Genomic DNA, 13101 nt, shown 5'->3' with positions numbered 1-13101 from the left:
GAGATGGGATCACAGAAGCCATGCTTTGCCCAAATCCATAACTTCTGTTCATTTACTGCTTCATTGTTTCACTTATTCTTCATGAATTGACTGCCTGTTATATGAAGCTTGCATGAAAGTACAGGACCTGCTCTCTGCCCTCAAAAACAGGAGACGTTAAAAAAGGACAATTTGAGTATCTACAAAGACGACAGTACAGAATGTGAGAAAAGTACAGACTGAGCGGTAGAGATAACGTGTTCTGTAGCTGTGGGAATTCAGGGGATGGGGATCCAAGAATGGTTTACTGGAGCCTTTGGGAACCGGGCTGGGCTTGAAAAGAGAGTTTGATTTGGACAGAGAGTGAGCGGAAGGCATTCCAGCTTTCCCCCTTCATTGAGTACTTCTTTTTAATTTCTTGTGTGGGAAATCATTACATACCCTTCACATACCCTCCTGCATACCCTCTGTTTGTAAATGTGTTACTAAGTTTTGTCGTTGTTATTCAAACTAGTAACTCTTCCCTTTACTGTTGATGATACTGTTTTCTGGGAAAACTGAATGCTCTTTTCTTCTACCCTAGACAAGTTTTTGGTAAATTCACTTGCATATTTCCTGAAATACATTAAATTTTTTTTTAATGTTTATTTATTTTTGAGAGGGGGGCAGGGGCAGGGGCAGAAAGAGAAAGGGAGACACAGAATCCAAAGCAGGTTGTCAGCACAGAGCCCAACACAGGGCTTGAACTCGCAAACCGCGAGATCATGACCTGAGCCAAAGTCCGACGCTCAACCAACTGAGCCATCTAGGTGCCCCTTCCTGAAATACATTTTATAATAAATTTCTGATGTTCTAAAAAAAAAATCTATTAACACGTATAAAACACGTGATTTGATCAGTTAATTAGGGAAGAATTCAAATTGCTTTAATACAGAGTTTTTCTGTTGAAAATCTGTTGACAAACTCTGTTCAGGCTCATCTAGGTGCAGGCCTAGAACCCTGGATAAGCTCACGTGGCTGCAGAGCCGTATGAGGCTGAGATTGTTATCAAGAATGAAGAGCGCTGGTTATACATCCAATCCAGATGACCCAGAGGAATATTTTCACCACAAACTCAGGACGATTCTATCTGTAGAAACTGCCACACAGTGGCAACCTGAATTAGTGGGCTAAACTGCAGACCGTTGCCAGGCACCAGGATGATAAAGTCAGTGTTTCTTCCAACCTGATTTCCAAATCAGGTGAAAAGAAAAGGAGTCAGGTTCAGCCTGCTGTGTCCTGAAGCTGCCTGGTTCTGCAGGTCTCTCTAAATAGCTCCAATCGATTACCTGGGATCTGTGGAGATGCTCTTTAAAGAGAAAGGGTCCTAATATGTATTAAGCTCCTGTTAGATGCCAAGTGCTGTATATGTCAGTCCTTAAGCCTCACATCTGCTTTATGTTTAAATACGTTCTCTACCTGCTTGATCTTTTTATTACCATAGGTAATATTATTAAATCATTAAATTAAGATCCAAAGATTAATTAAATGGTACATTGATGCAGAACACTACTGGTTTATTTGACTCGAACGTCCAAGCCTTTCTTCTTCTGTACTGTCCAGCCCCGATACCAAGCCCAAGGAGCTGTGAAAACAGACGCATGCATCAACAGAGCACTGCCTGTCAACATACTGATACATGGGTTGTTGAAAACACAGGGAGATCTGGGTATCCATTAAGGAAATAATGACTGTGATGTTTCCAGGAAAAAGAATATCCATAACATCTGGCACTGTGGTAGTCTCAGGGGTGGGCTGGAGCCAGTTTGTATTGGCTTAAAAGAGCCAGTTGTTAAATTTTCAGGAATTTTGTGAGTTGTTAAACTTGGCCATTATTAGATACTAAACTACATAAATTTTTGATTAAATAAGATATTAAAAATGAATGTCATAAATACAACTCACTTCCTCGTTATTTTATTACACTTTACCATTACCTCTGCTCTTAAGGTAAAAATGGTATATGATGGTACGCTATTGTGTGCATGTCTTCTCAGTGCTCAGCAACATTTTGATGGGATCTTGAACTCCATCTTGGACATTGTAACTGCACTAAGAAAATTAATAAATATTACAAACCAGGGTGTAGTTTCTCCAAGAGAGCTGGTTGTTCAACATTTACCAACCCACCACTGGGCAGTATCCATACAAGTGTTGTCATGAATTCCCTTTATAAGAAAATAAACAGTCCACAAGGACTAATGAATACCTTCTGTAAGCCCAAAGTGCTATCCACACAATAGAGAGTTGTCCAGGAGAGTGGAAATCAGGAAAACAAAGTCTGTTGGAGTGTTAGTAAAGTGAGTAGTATAGATTCCTTACATCAAAAAAATGCTTGGCCATTCACAAAATTGTGACACAAACTCTAGTGTGAGCTTCACACGGATCCTGTGGTCGAAAAAAAAAATCTAATTTGTTGAGCTTACAATGCTCAGCTAATAGAAGCCCTGCAGTGGCCTAACGCTTTTTCCAGAATGCTCAGCTTCTTGGGCTTCAGTGCTATTGGCCAAGCAGTGGCAGCCCTAGCTGGTGAAGTGCGTGAACACACGTTCACAGCAGGTTTCAGGATGTGGTTTGTGGATGGCTTGTTCTTTTTTTTTTTTTTTTTAATTTTTTTTTCAACATTTATTTATTTTTGGGACAGAGAGAGACAGAGCATGAACGGGGGAGGGGCAGAGAGAGAGAGAGAGACACAGAATCGGAAACAGGCTCCAGGCCCTGAGCCATCAGCCCAGAGCCCGACGCGGGGCTCGAACTCATGGACCGCGAGATCGTGACCTGGCTGAAGTCGGACGCTTAACCGACTGCGCCACCCAGGCACCCCAGTGTGGATGGCTTGTTTTCACTAGGTTAGTAGGACTCCTGATTCTGGGTACTGCCAGCCCATTGCCCCACTGAGTGTCCAGTGGTTTATTCCAGGTGACCTTCACCAAAGGTTAGATTTACCTCCATGGGAATAAGATGTCTGGAAATGAGTAAGACAGAATAATTGGTAGAGGGTCAGAAATGAAAATCATGGCCTTACATGTAAAATCATATACATCTATTTTAGTGCCAAGAGAAGGGGCCATAAAATAAACTCGAAATTTTATGGTAAATATGGTCTTTCAGGTATCTTCAAAGCTTAGTGGGTCGATACTCATGACAGAAATATAGATAAGATTTAATTGGATATGATTTCTTCGATCATCTTCCCTAAAAATTTAGAAACTGATTTATGTTACTGTAAAAATTTTAAACAATATGCAGGGGCACCTGGGTGGCTCAGTTGGTTAAGTGTCCAACTCTTGATTTCGGCTCAGGTCATGATCTCATGGTTTGTGAGTTCGAGCCCCACATGGGGCTCTGTGCTGGCAGTGTGGAGTCTGCTTGGGATTCTCTGTCTCTCCCTTTCTCCCTGTTCTTCCCCTGCTTTGTGCTCTCTCTCTCTCTCTCTCTCCCTCAAAATAAATAAACTTAAAAAAAAATTTAAACAATATGCAAGGATGTCAAGCCAAAATGGGAGTTGCTTCTTTATCCCTGCTCTCCAGGGATAATCACACTATGGTTCATATTCTTCTAGAATTGTATCTACACACACACACTCCTCTACATGATTTGAAAATTTTTAGTTAAAAAATTGAATCATACCATCTGTAAGTAGTCTTGTGACTTGCTGTGTTCATAATACATCTTAGAGAAGATCTAGACCGTATTTTGAATGTATAATAAAGAATTCCATTGTGCAGGTATACCATAATGTATTTAAAAAGTTCCCCATTGAAGAACATAGAGATGTTCTTCAATTACTTACAACTAAAATAATGCAGTAAATAAACATTCATATAAATTGTTCTTGCTTAATCGTACAGTTGTTTCTGTAGGATAGTTATCAAGGAATAAAATTATAGGGTAAAAATGTATGTGCATTTACAATTTGGTAAGTTTTGTCAAATTGCCTTTCAAAAGAGTTGTACTTCTTTATACTCCCACAGTGTTATAGTAAAGTACCTGTTTCCCCACTGATTCTTTCCAACATTTTATGTAAATAACCTTACATTTTAGTCCATCTCAAGTGAATAGTTGTATCCTTTTATTTTGCAATTATGTGACATAATTGTGCTTGTTTTTTTTTAATTTAATTTTTTAAATGCTTTATTTATTTTGGGGGGAGAGAGAGACAGAGCGTGAGCAGGGGAGGGGCAGAAAGAGAGGGAGTCATGGAATCCGAAGCAGGCTCCAGGCTCTGAGCTGTCAGCACAGAGACCAATGCAGGGCTTGAACCCATGAACCGTGAGATCGTGACCTGAGCCGAAGTCAGACGCTTAACAGACTGAGCCACCCAGGCGCCCCTGCTTGTTTCTGTATTTTTTCTTTGAATTGTCTATTCATGCCCTTTGCCCATTTTCCTATTTTTATTGACTTAATTTGATTTATGTAAGCTCTTTATATAGAACATTTGATATCTTTATGTATTAAGGCTATTAATATTTGTAGCACTAAAATATTTTCTTGTATTTATTTTTTAACTTGACCAAAGCTCTATTTGGGGCCATATTTATATTTTGCATTCTTGTGTAGATAATTCTGATCTGTTCCTTCGTAGCTGCTCTTTGGGGTATTGTTTTGGATATTCAGAGATGTTGACAAGGTAACTAGAAAGCCTTAAGAATAAGCCTTGAAAATTTGACTAAATGTCATAAAAGACAGCATTTTAAAAATACTAGATATTCTATTATATGTGGAAGCAAAGCAAAAATACTTTTCCAATAAGTTTAATAAATTGTTTTTACAGGCCAGGGAAGTAAATGCAAGTACAAAGCTGTCCTGAGCCTTCTTTCTGTGAGTGGCAAACACACATGCACTGGAGTGAGGGAGCCCGACAGGAAATGGGAAAGGTGTCTTGACATGTACTTTTCGTTATTTGCTCTGGATCTGAAATTTAACACTTGATCATTCTGTTCTTATTTTCCATGTAAAAAGAAAAGAAAGGATTAGAAATCTGTCAAGTGCCCTGTGTTTGAAAAGTGACCACTATTTTCAAGCTCAGGCCTATCTAACCTTCTCTTTGGAATACATATTTTGGAAAATGTGTATAAGAATATTCCTAAAAAGGGACCAAAATGCGAACCACTGGTTGATGTTTAAGTTCTTTAAATAGAGACCGATTGTGCTGTAATTTTGGAAGGAATTAGTTATTCCCTAAGAAACTTAGGGTATATTTACTGGTTTTCTAAGCATTATTTTACCTTTACTTTAAATATCAAAATCTTTATTCTCCTTTTGCCCTGAGACAGCTTTTCTTTTTACTTTAAATGCCATCAGTAGCCAAAGGAACTATGAATGTCCAACCAATTATTAAATATCATTCTTCAACCAGATAACTCAAATTTAATTACTCAGGATAACCTGTTTTCAGTAGGACTTCCCAGTGCATTGGTATATGATTGCTTAAAATAGCTCATAAGAGAGTGAGAGAAAAGAAAAAAAGACTTCCATAGAAGAATAACAGTGTAGAGCAAAGAGTGCTCAGCTAAACCAGTTACTTTGGAGAGCACTGAGTGTGAGAGAAAACAACCTTGCGGGAGGATGTTGCACAGTAAAACACAAGCTACAGTGATTGGGAAGGAAGCAAGAAACTCTATCTCTGATCTTCAGTGTCGCCCGGCTATTGCCTTGGCAATGGCAATAAAGTGAACTTGCTATCTAACACGCAGAAATAAACATGACCTCCTGGCCATTCATGAGACTTAATGTGGAGACTCACAAGAAAAATGGAAGAATAAATTTTGCCCAATAGGAAGAGACTATGAGGGAGATAAATATATGAGTAGAAATCCAAAAAAAATTGGACCATGCATGCTGGAGAATATCTGAGTACAGAAAAGAGGAAAGAGGATCACAAGCAGCACAGAGATGGGTAGTACCCTAGTCCATTTAACTTACTGGGTGACTTCATCTATTTGATCCTTACTCCAGGTCTCCTTCAGTCCAAAGGCATAGATCACATGCTGTGCTAAGCTCTGTCTTCATTCATTGGGGAGACACCTACATTTTTGAGGGGGGCGGTGACCTGTTGGCAGCTGTATTTTTTAAAACGAATTTTAAGACACAACCTCTGAGCATTAAATCCCAAGAGGAGCATCCTTCTTTTTAGAAAATGTTTATTTATTTTTGAGAGAGAGAGAGAGAATGAATGCAAGAACAGGGGATGGGCAGAGAGAGAAGGGGATAGAATCCCAAGCAGGCTCCATTCTGTCACCATGGAGCCGGATAAGGGGCTTGATCCCATGGATCATGAGATCATGACCTGAGCCAAAATCAAGAGTCAGACGCTCAACCGACTGAGCCATCCGGGCGCCCTGGCAGCTGTATTTTCAGAAGACAAATTATATTAGGGTGAAGATTATTCTGTGAATTAAGGTAGCAGCAGTATAAATCCTAAAAACATTGACAGAGTACATCTTGTGTTCCAGGCAGGATACACAGTAGACCCTAGAGATGCAGAGTATAGAGACAGACAAGTACGTGCTGTAAAAGTGACATGCAAACAGGGTAACAATGGGATATTCAGCTATGAACAATTTGTTCTGCTTGGGGTTGGTGGAGGTGGACCTTCAGAAAATGTGAAATGGGGAGGTGTGAAGGTGTGGGCTGTCCAGACAGAGGGAACCGCATAGATAAAGACCCAGAAGCACTAATGTGTTTGGAATGTTCTGGAAAGAGCAAGTATCTCCAGGTGTGAGCACAGGGCATTGGGCTGGAGGCATGGCTGGCTGGAGGGAGGCTGCCAAACTGGGGAGTAAGTCCTTCTGACAGCAGTGAGAGGTCTTTAGAGAGTTTTCCACAGGGTTGAGCTGCATGAGTCTGAGGTGAAACTGCAGAGACCAGTGCCAACAGTGAATGAACAGGATATGAGAAGCAAAGGCTGACAGGCCAGTTAGGAGACCATTGCCTGTAGATGAGTGGAGTGGTGTGGTCTTGAACCAAGGAAGGCAGAGGCAGTGGAAATAGGAAACAGGAAACAGATGGAAGAACTAGAACTTGGTGACTGATTGGAGATAGGACACAAAAGTTTTTAACCCATTGGGTGACCTATGATGCCATTAACTTAAAGGCAGAAATATGCAAGGGGGAACATAGGAGGCAGGCAGGAGTCTCATTTGGGACATAATGAGTGTTCCAGTTTATCTATTGCAAGACAATAAACAACCCCAACCTTAGTGGCAAACAACAATAACCATTTTGTGATGGAATGGGTGTGGCTCAACTCTACTCTTCAGTCTGGGGGCCTCTGCTGAAAGAAAGACAAATGCTGACCATAGAATAGCCGGAGCTGCAGGAGCCTCTTCCGAGTTGACTTTTTCACTCATGAATCTAGCACCTTGGTGGAGAAAACTAGAAGGCTGGGCTCAGCCAGGACCGCTGGTTGGAATGTCTACCTGTGGCCTTCTCTGTATGGTAGCGTTGGGGAAGTCCAACTTCTTACATGCTGGCTTCGTGTACCAGTAAACCATGGCCTTTTATGACCTAGCCTTGGAAGTCTGATGTCATCGCTTCTGCCTTGGTCTACTGGTCCTAACAGTCACAAGGTCATGCAGATTCAAGGGGAGGGGACACAGACTCCTCCTCTCAGTGGGAGAGAAAGTTTGAAGTCATGTTTCAAACCACCAAAATCAGTTAGAATAAAAACAAGAGGACAAATTGAGACACAAATAAATGATACAGATCTCGGCAACTGATTGGATATTAGGTCAGGGAGGAAGGAAACCTCAAGGATGAATATACACATTGAAATTTCCCACATTATAATTTTATTACTAGGTGTCAGAGGGCAGACTTGGAATCAGACTACGTGAGTTTCAATACCAGCTCCGCTGCTTATTAACAGTTTGGTCATAGGCAAGTTACTTAATATCTCTGCCCCTTTTTCCTTAGCTGTTACCCCATTTTAGTGGGTATGGTGATAGTAACCTACTTCAAAGTGTTGGTGAGGATCATAGTTAAGAAACATGAACTCGATTTAACAGTGCCAGCCAAACAGCACTCTCAATACATATTAGCAGCCATTATTGTTTGCAAAGCATTCCACATGCATTACCTCATGTATTCCTCACTAGGACCCTGTGATGAAGCTGTTTGCATTATCTCCATTTCACAGATGAAGAACCGTGACCCTGAGAGGTTAGGTAACATTCTCACGGTCACACAGCCCGGAAGTGGCAGAGATGGGAAACATGCCTTCCTGCTTCCCTAGACTGAGCTCTTCCCAGAGCAGCTCTGCAGCTCCCAAGGCAGACGCATGCATAGGCCCCTCCTGCGCTCACCCACACCGTGGGATTAGCTTCCTGGCAAGCTGCTGTGTTTCTGGCACTGGTGTCGTCCTCCAGGGAGATGCCTCTGAGGCGGCCTCAGCCCTCGCCCACTATCGGCATGTCTGAAATTTACTAGAAGCAAGATTCCTACAACTGTGACAGCAGGTGTGACTCTTGCAGGCACCCGCCTCCCTGCTTGAAATCTGCAGACTGTTGCATTTGCTCTGGGATGGGCATGGGATGGGGTGGGGTATGGTCTTTTCCCTAAAGCTGATTGGAACCCGGGATTGGACAGGTTAGTGCAACCTCTGCTCCCCAGGGACTGAGCAGATGCCAGGCCCAGATGTTTCTGTCCCCCTTTCTGGCCAGAAGGAGAGGCCCACAGGGCTGGCTGTGGGGGGAGTGTTGAATAAGGACAGGCTTGCCTTTCCTGGAAAAATCCAAGGCAAGCCAGCTGCCTGGTGAAGGCTGTCAGGTCCCCAGCAGTGGTACCTGCAGGGTGGCGTCTCTCACCCCCTCGGTGCTCTGGCCGAGCGCAGTACTTTCCCCAATCTCACCCTGCCCCGTCTTTGCATTTGGGGGGCTCAAAATCAAATCAGAAAAAATTCAGAATAGTGACAGATTTTTCTCTTCCTCCTTGAACAACCTACAGCATTGGCACATCTGTGAGAAAATGAATCTATCAACTCATCAGAGACCCTGAAACTGGCTGGAAAAGCATAACCATGTCCGCTGCTTTCTGTTAAAGGGCACCCTCTGGGCCCTGAGGAATTGTTCCTGAATTACAAAGGAGGAACAGATCAAATGCTTGTCATAACACACTGTAGAAAATAAGGAGTGACCAGAAGTTCCCATTCATCTAAGGAATCTTTGAAAATCCTGTCTTGGGTGGAGTGACATTTGGTAACAATAAAAACAGTTCAGTAAGGGCGGGCAGCCCTGTTACGGCTAAAGCTGACTGGCAGACTATCCCTCCAGGGATCGTGTCTCACCTCTCAAAGCTTCCAGGAAGTTCCCAAGAATGTCAGGAGCCCTGTCTGGCCTTGGTGGGTCCCAGCCCACCCCCCATCCAGGCTTGCTCTCCACCCACATCACAAGAGAAGGGGCCTCCTTCATAGAATTTTCTTCTTAAGACCAGGTGACTCCTTCTGCTTTTCCCACAGTTGAAGCTGACCAGGGTCAGCGTGGGGAGAGTCACCAGGCAGAACTACCCACAAATTTGTGTGCGTCCAACAAGTTACCTGGTTCCTGCCCGGATCGGATTCTATGGCTAGAATCCTGGATGGTAAAACCTAAAAACATCACATCAGCTCTGCAGAGACAGATCTGAGTTAACATACTTGCTACTCTTCTTTACATCGGTTTTCTAAAAAAGCACTAAAATAGGGGTGCTTGGGCGGCTCAGTGGGTTGAGCATCTGACTTTGGCTCAGGTCATGATCTCACAGTTCACGAGTTTGAGCCCCAAATCAGGCTCTCTGCTGTTAGCACAGAGCCCTCTTCAGATCCTCTGCCCCCCCTTTCCCTCTCCCTCTGCCCCTCATGCTCTCTCTCAAAAATGAATAACCATTAAAAAAATTTTTTTTAATAAAAAGCACTAAAATAACAGCTAATATTTGTAATGTGCTGTTAAAGGATATATGTAAAGTACGCTTTACAATTAACATCTTATGATTTCCATAACATCCTTGTAGACATGGTAGGGAATTTTATTTCCTTTCCTTCTTCTTTCTCTGGAAATGTAATTTTCACTCCTTTTTTTTTTTTTTTTTTAAGATAGCTGGCAGCCCTGAAATATAACATAGGATTTTTTTTTAATGTTTATTTTATTTTTGAGAGAGAGACAGACAGAGTGTGAATGGGGGAGGGGCAGAGAGAGAGGGAAACACAGGATCCGAAGCAGGCTCTGGGCTCTGAGCTGTTAGCACAGAGACCAGCACAGGCTGAGATCATGACCTGAGCCCAAGTCAACCCTTAACCAACCAAGGCTCCCAGGTGCCCTTAATATAGGATTAAAGTAGGATAGGATTACTCAGTGTTTTGTAATGTGTGAATGTACTGACAACCGTGTTAGAAGCAAGATGAAGAAGAGAAAACCCCACCGGATTGCCCTGCAGTGGGATGCCCTTCATTGCCATCTATTAATGAATTGTTTTAACAACTCTGGCAACTTTGGTGTTGTTAAAAAAACAAAATTCGTCTCTGTAAGTTTAAGGATCAAATTTGGCTTTCTTCAATATTTTATGATTCGAGCATCATTCCATCCAGCAGACAGAAAGGAGCAATTTTGAGCTGCAGAAAAGGTTTTTAAAAGCAGAGAGGGAACAGGAGAAATGAAATTAATAGCAAAGAGTGTATTGTTTCAGGCAAAGTCACCCTAGTAGGGGGAACAGACAGGGTCTCTCAGTGGGTTACCTCCTCCAGGTTGGCTGGTTAAAGGTCACATTCCTTAGGGGATTGAAACCGTAGTTAGGTTAGATAGTGAGTCTTGGTTTGCTGACATGGGCCTTAACATAAGTGACTCCATCTTGGGCCTCTGGTTTTCTTTTTAACAGTGTGATTAGAAATGCCAGCACCATACTGATTTGCTTAGCAAGGAAATTTTTAATATATATATATATATATATATATATATATATGAGCAAATAAATGGATTCAGTAGTATTGTTTTTCCTCCCTTCAGAACAGTGCTTCACTGTAACCCATGAAATTGTCCTAGTTATTGAAACAACCATTTTTATTGGCCTATTAAAATTTTCACAGGTGGTGCTTCTGGGTCGTTGTTGGTTAAGTATCTGACTTCAGCTCACATCATGATCTCAAAGTCCATGGGTTCAAGCCCTGCATCGGGCTTTGCACTGACCGCTCATAGCCTGGAGCCTGCTTTGGAATCTGTGTCTCCCTCTCTCTCTGCCCCTCCCTTGCTCATGCTCTGTCTCTCTGCATCTCTCAAAAATAAATAAACATTAAAAATTTTTTTTTCAATAAAAAACATTTTTTTCACAGGATCAGGACTTCAAAGATAAGAAAAGAAACTCCACGTCTTGTCACTTTACACATTTTAAAGCACTTTCAAATAAATTTTTGTTTCTAGTTTGATCCTTAAAATCACTGGTGACTTAGAGTGAGTGTAATTGTTCTTGGATTACAAAGCTGATATTTATGTGGATGAGGTGACCTGTTCCAAGACCTATCTTGGAGTTAGAAACCAGATTTTCCAGCATTTGGTTCAGGTTTGGTCCAAGCTGCCTCCGTAGAGATTTTCAGGATTTTTTTTTTTTTTTTTTGTCTCCTGAGTAGGCATTACTGATAGGTGTAGGAGTCAAAATGTCTGTATACCTTGGATCATTTCGCTTCAGACAGTAATACAGACACAAACCCTATGCAAATTTTTGAAAGTTTTATCTATGTCAGTTTCATCTTACTTTTTGGTAAACTACAGATATAAGTTCTTATTATGAGAGGAATATTATACTGTGACCCAGAATGGTGGTTAAAGTTCTTGTGGCCAGATGGGTGCCATATGCATAAGGTGCACAGCACCATAGGTGAACAAGGGCCATTAGAGCAAGAGGGGAGCTCCTGGGGAAGCTGGGATGTTGTTTGAGAGGTTTTGGACAATCCAAATCCAAGATATGGAAATCTTGGATTCAAGATGTCCTAAAAGTTGGGCTGGACTTGACTGAACTGCCCTACTGGGGCGGAGTTGAAATCAGATTCCCAAGTGAGGCAAGGGTGCACCAGAGAAGGGTGTACCACAGCTAAGGAACCACCCAGGCTGGATCTTGGTGCTCTCCTGACCAGGTTCTGCATGTGGGACACAAAGGATGTGATAGCCACGAAGTGATAACCCACTTCAGGGGAAATCCCCTTGCCCTGCTCTCCTTCCTGGTCTGGAGGACAATGTGTCTAAGAGGGCTGTTATGAAGAGATGGAGAGCTTCTTAAGAGGACACACACACTTGGGGCCTAAGGTCTGGATCTGTCAGCCGTGTATTTAAAATGTTTCCGGGGTGCCTGGCTGGCCCAGTCAGTGGAGCGGGCGACTCTTTATCACAGGGTTGTAAGATCGAGCCCCATGTTGGGTGTGGAGATTACTTAAAAATAAAATATTTAATACAATAAAAGGTTTCTGAATTATGATATCTTTATTTTTTTTAATTTTTTTTAACATTTATTTATTTTTGAGACAGAGAGAGACAGAGCATGAACGGGGGGGGGGGGGGGCAGAGAGAGAGGGAGACACAGAATCGGAAGCAGGCTCCAGGCTCTGAGCCATCAGCCCAGAGCCCGACGCGGGGCTCGAACTCACGGACCGTGAGATTGTGACCTGAGCTGAAGTCGGATGCTTAACCGACTGAGCGACCCAGGCGCCCCTGAAATATGATGTCTTTAGAAGGGGCCTGGACTCCATAGTTTTCTATAGGTTCAAGTACTGCCTCTTGTCTTATTTTTAATAACTTTATTGAGATATACAGTTGGCCCTTGAACAACATGCGTCTGTACTGCGTGGGTCTACATATATGCAGGTTTTTTGGGTAAATATGGTACGGTACTGTAAATCTTTTCCTTATGACTTTCTTAATAACATTTACTTTTCTCTAGCTTACTTTATTGTAAGAATACAATATATAATACATAACATACTAAATATGTGTTAATCTACTGTCTGTTATCAGTAAGGTTTCTATCAACAGTATGCTATTGGTTAAGATTTGGGGGAGTCAAGGGGAGCTTGGGTGGCTCAGTTGGTTAGGTGTCCGACATCAGCTCAGGTCATCATCTTGTGGT

General features: G+C 42.1%; 1 long non-coding RNA gene across 1 annotated transcript in view; it reads right to left on the bottom strand.

Moving 5' to 3' along the window:
* Nucleotides 1-7607, bottom strand: part of LOC123384462 — a 28649-nt gene extending 21042 nt beyond the window's left edge. The window contains exon 1 of the long non-coding RNA XR_006595564.1: nt 7318-7607. This is a non-coding gene — a long non-coding RNA (uncharacterized LOC123384462). The remainder of the gene's footprint in view (nt 1-7317) is intronic.
* Nucleotides 7608-13101: the final 5494 nt, after the last annotated feature.

Source organism: Felis catus, chromosome A3, assembly GCF_018350175.1.
Source record: "Felis catus isolate Fca126 chromosome A3, F.catus_Fca126_mat1.0, whole genome shotgun sequence".
NCBI classification, from domain to species: Eukaryota; Metazoa; Chordata; class Mammalia; order Carnivora; family Felidae; genus Felis; species Felis catus.
The sequence above is the reverse complement of the archived record's forward strand: the minus strand, read 5'-3'. Positions and strand labels throughout refer to the sequence as shown.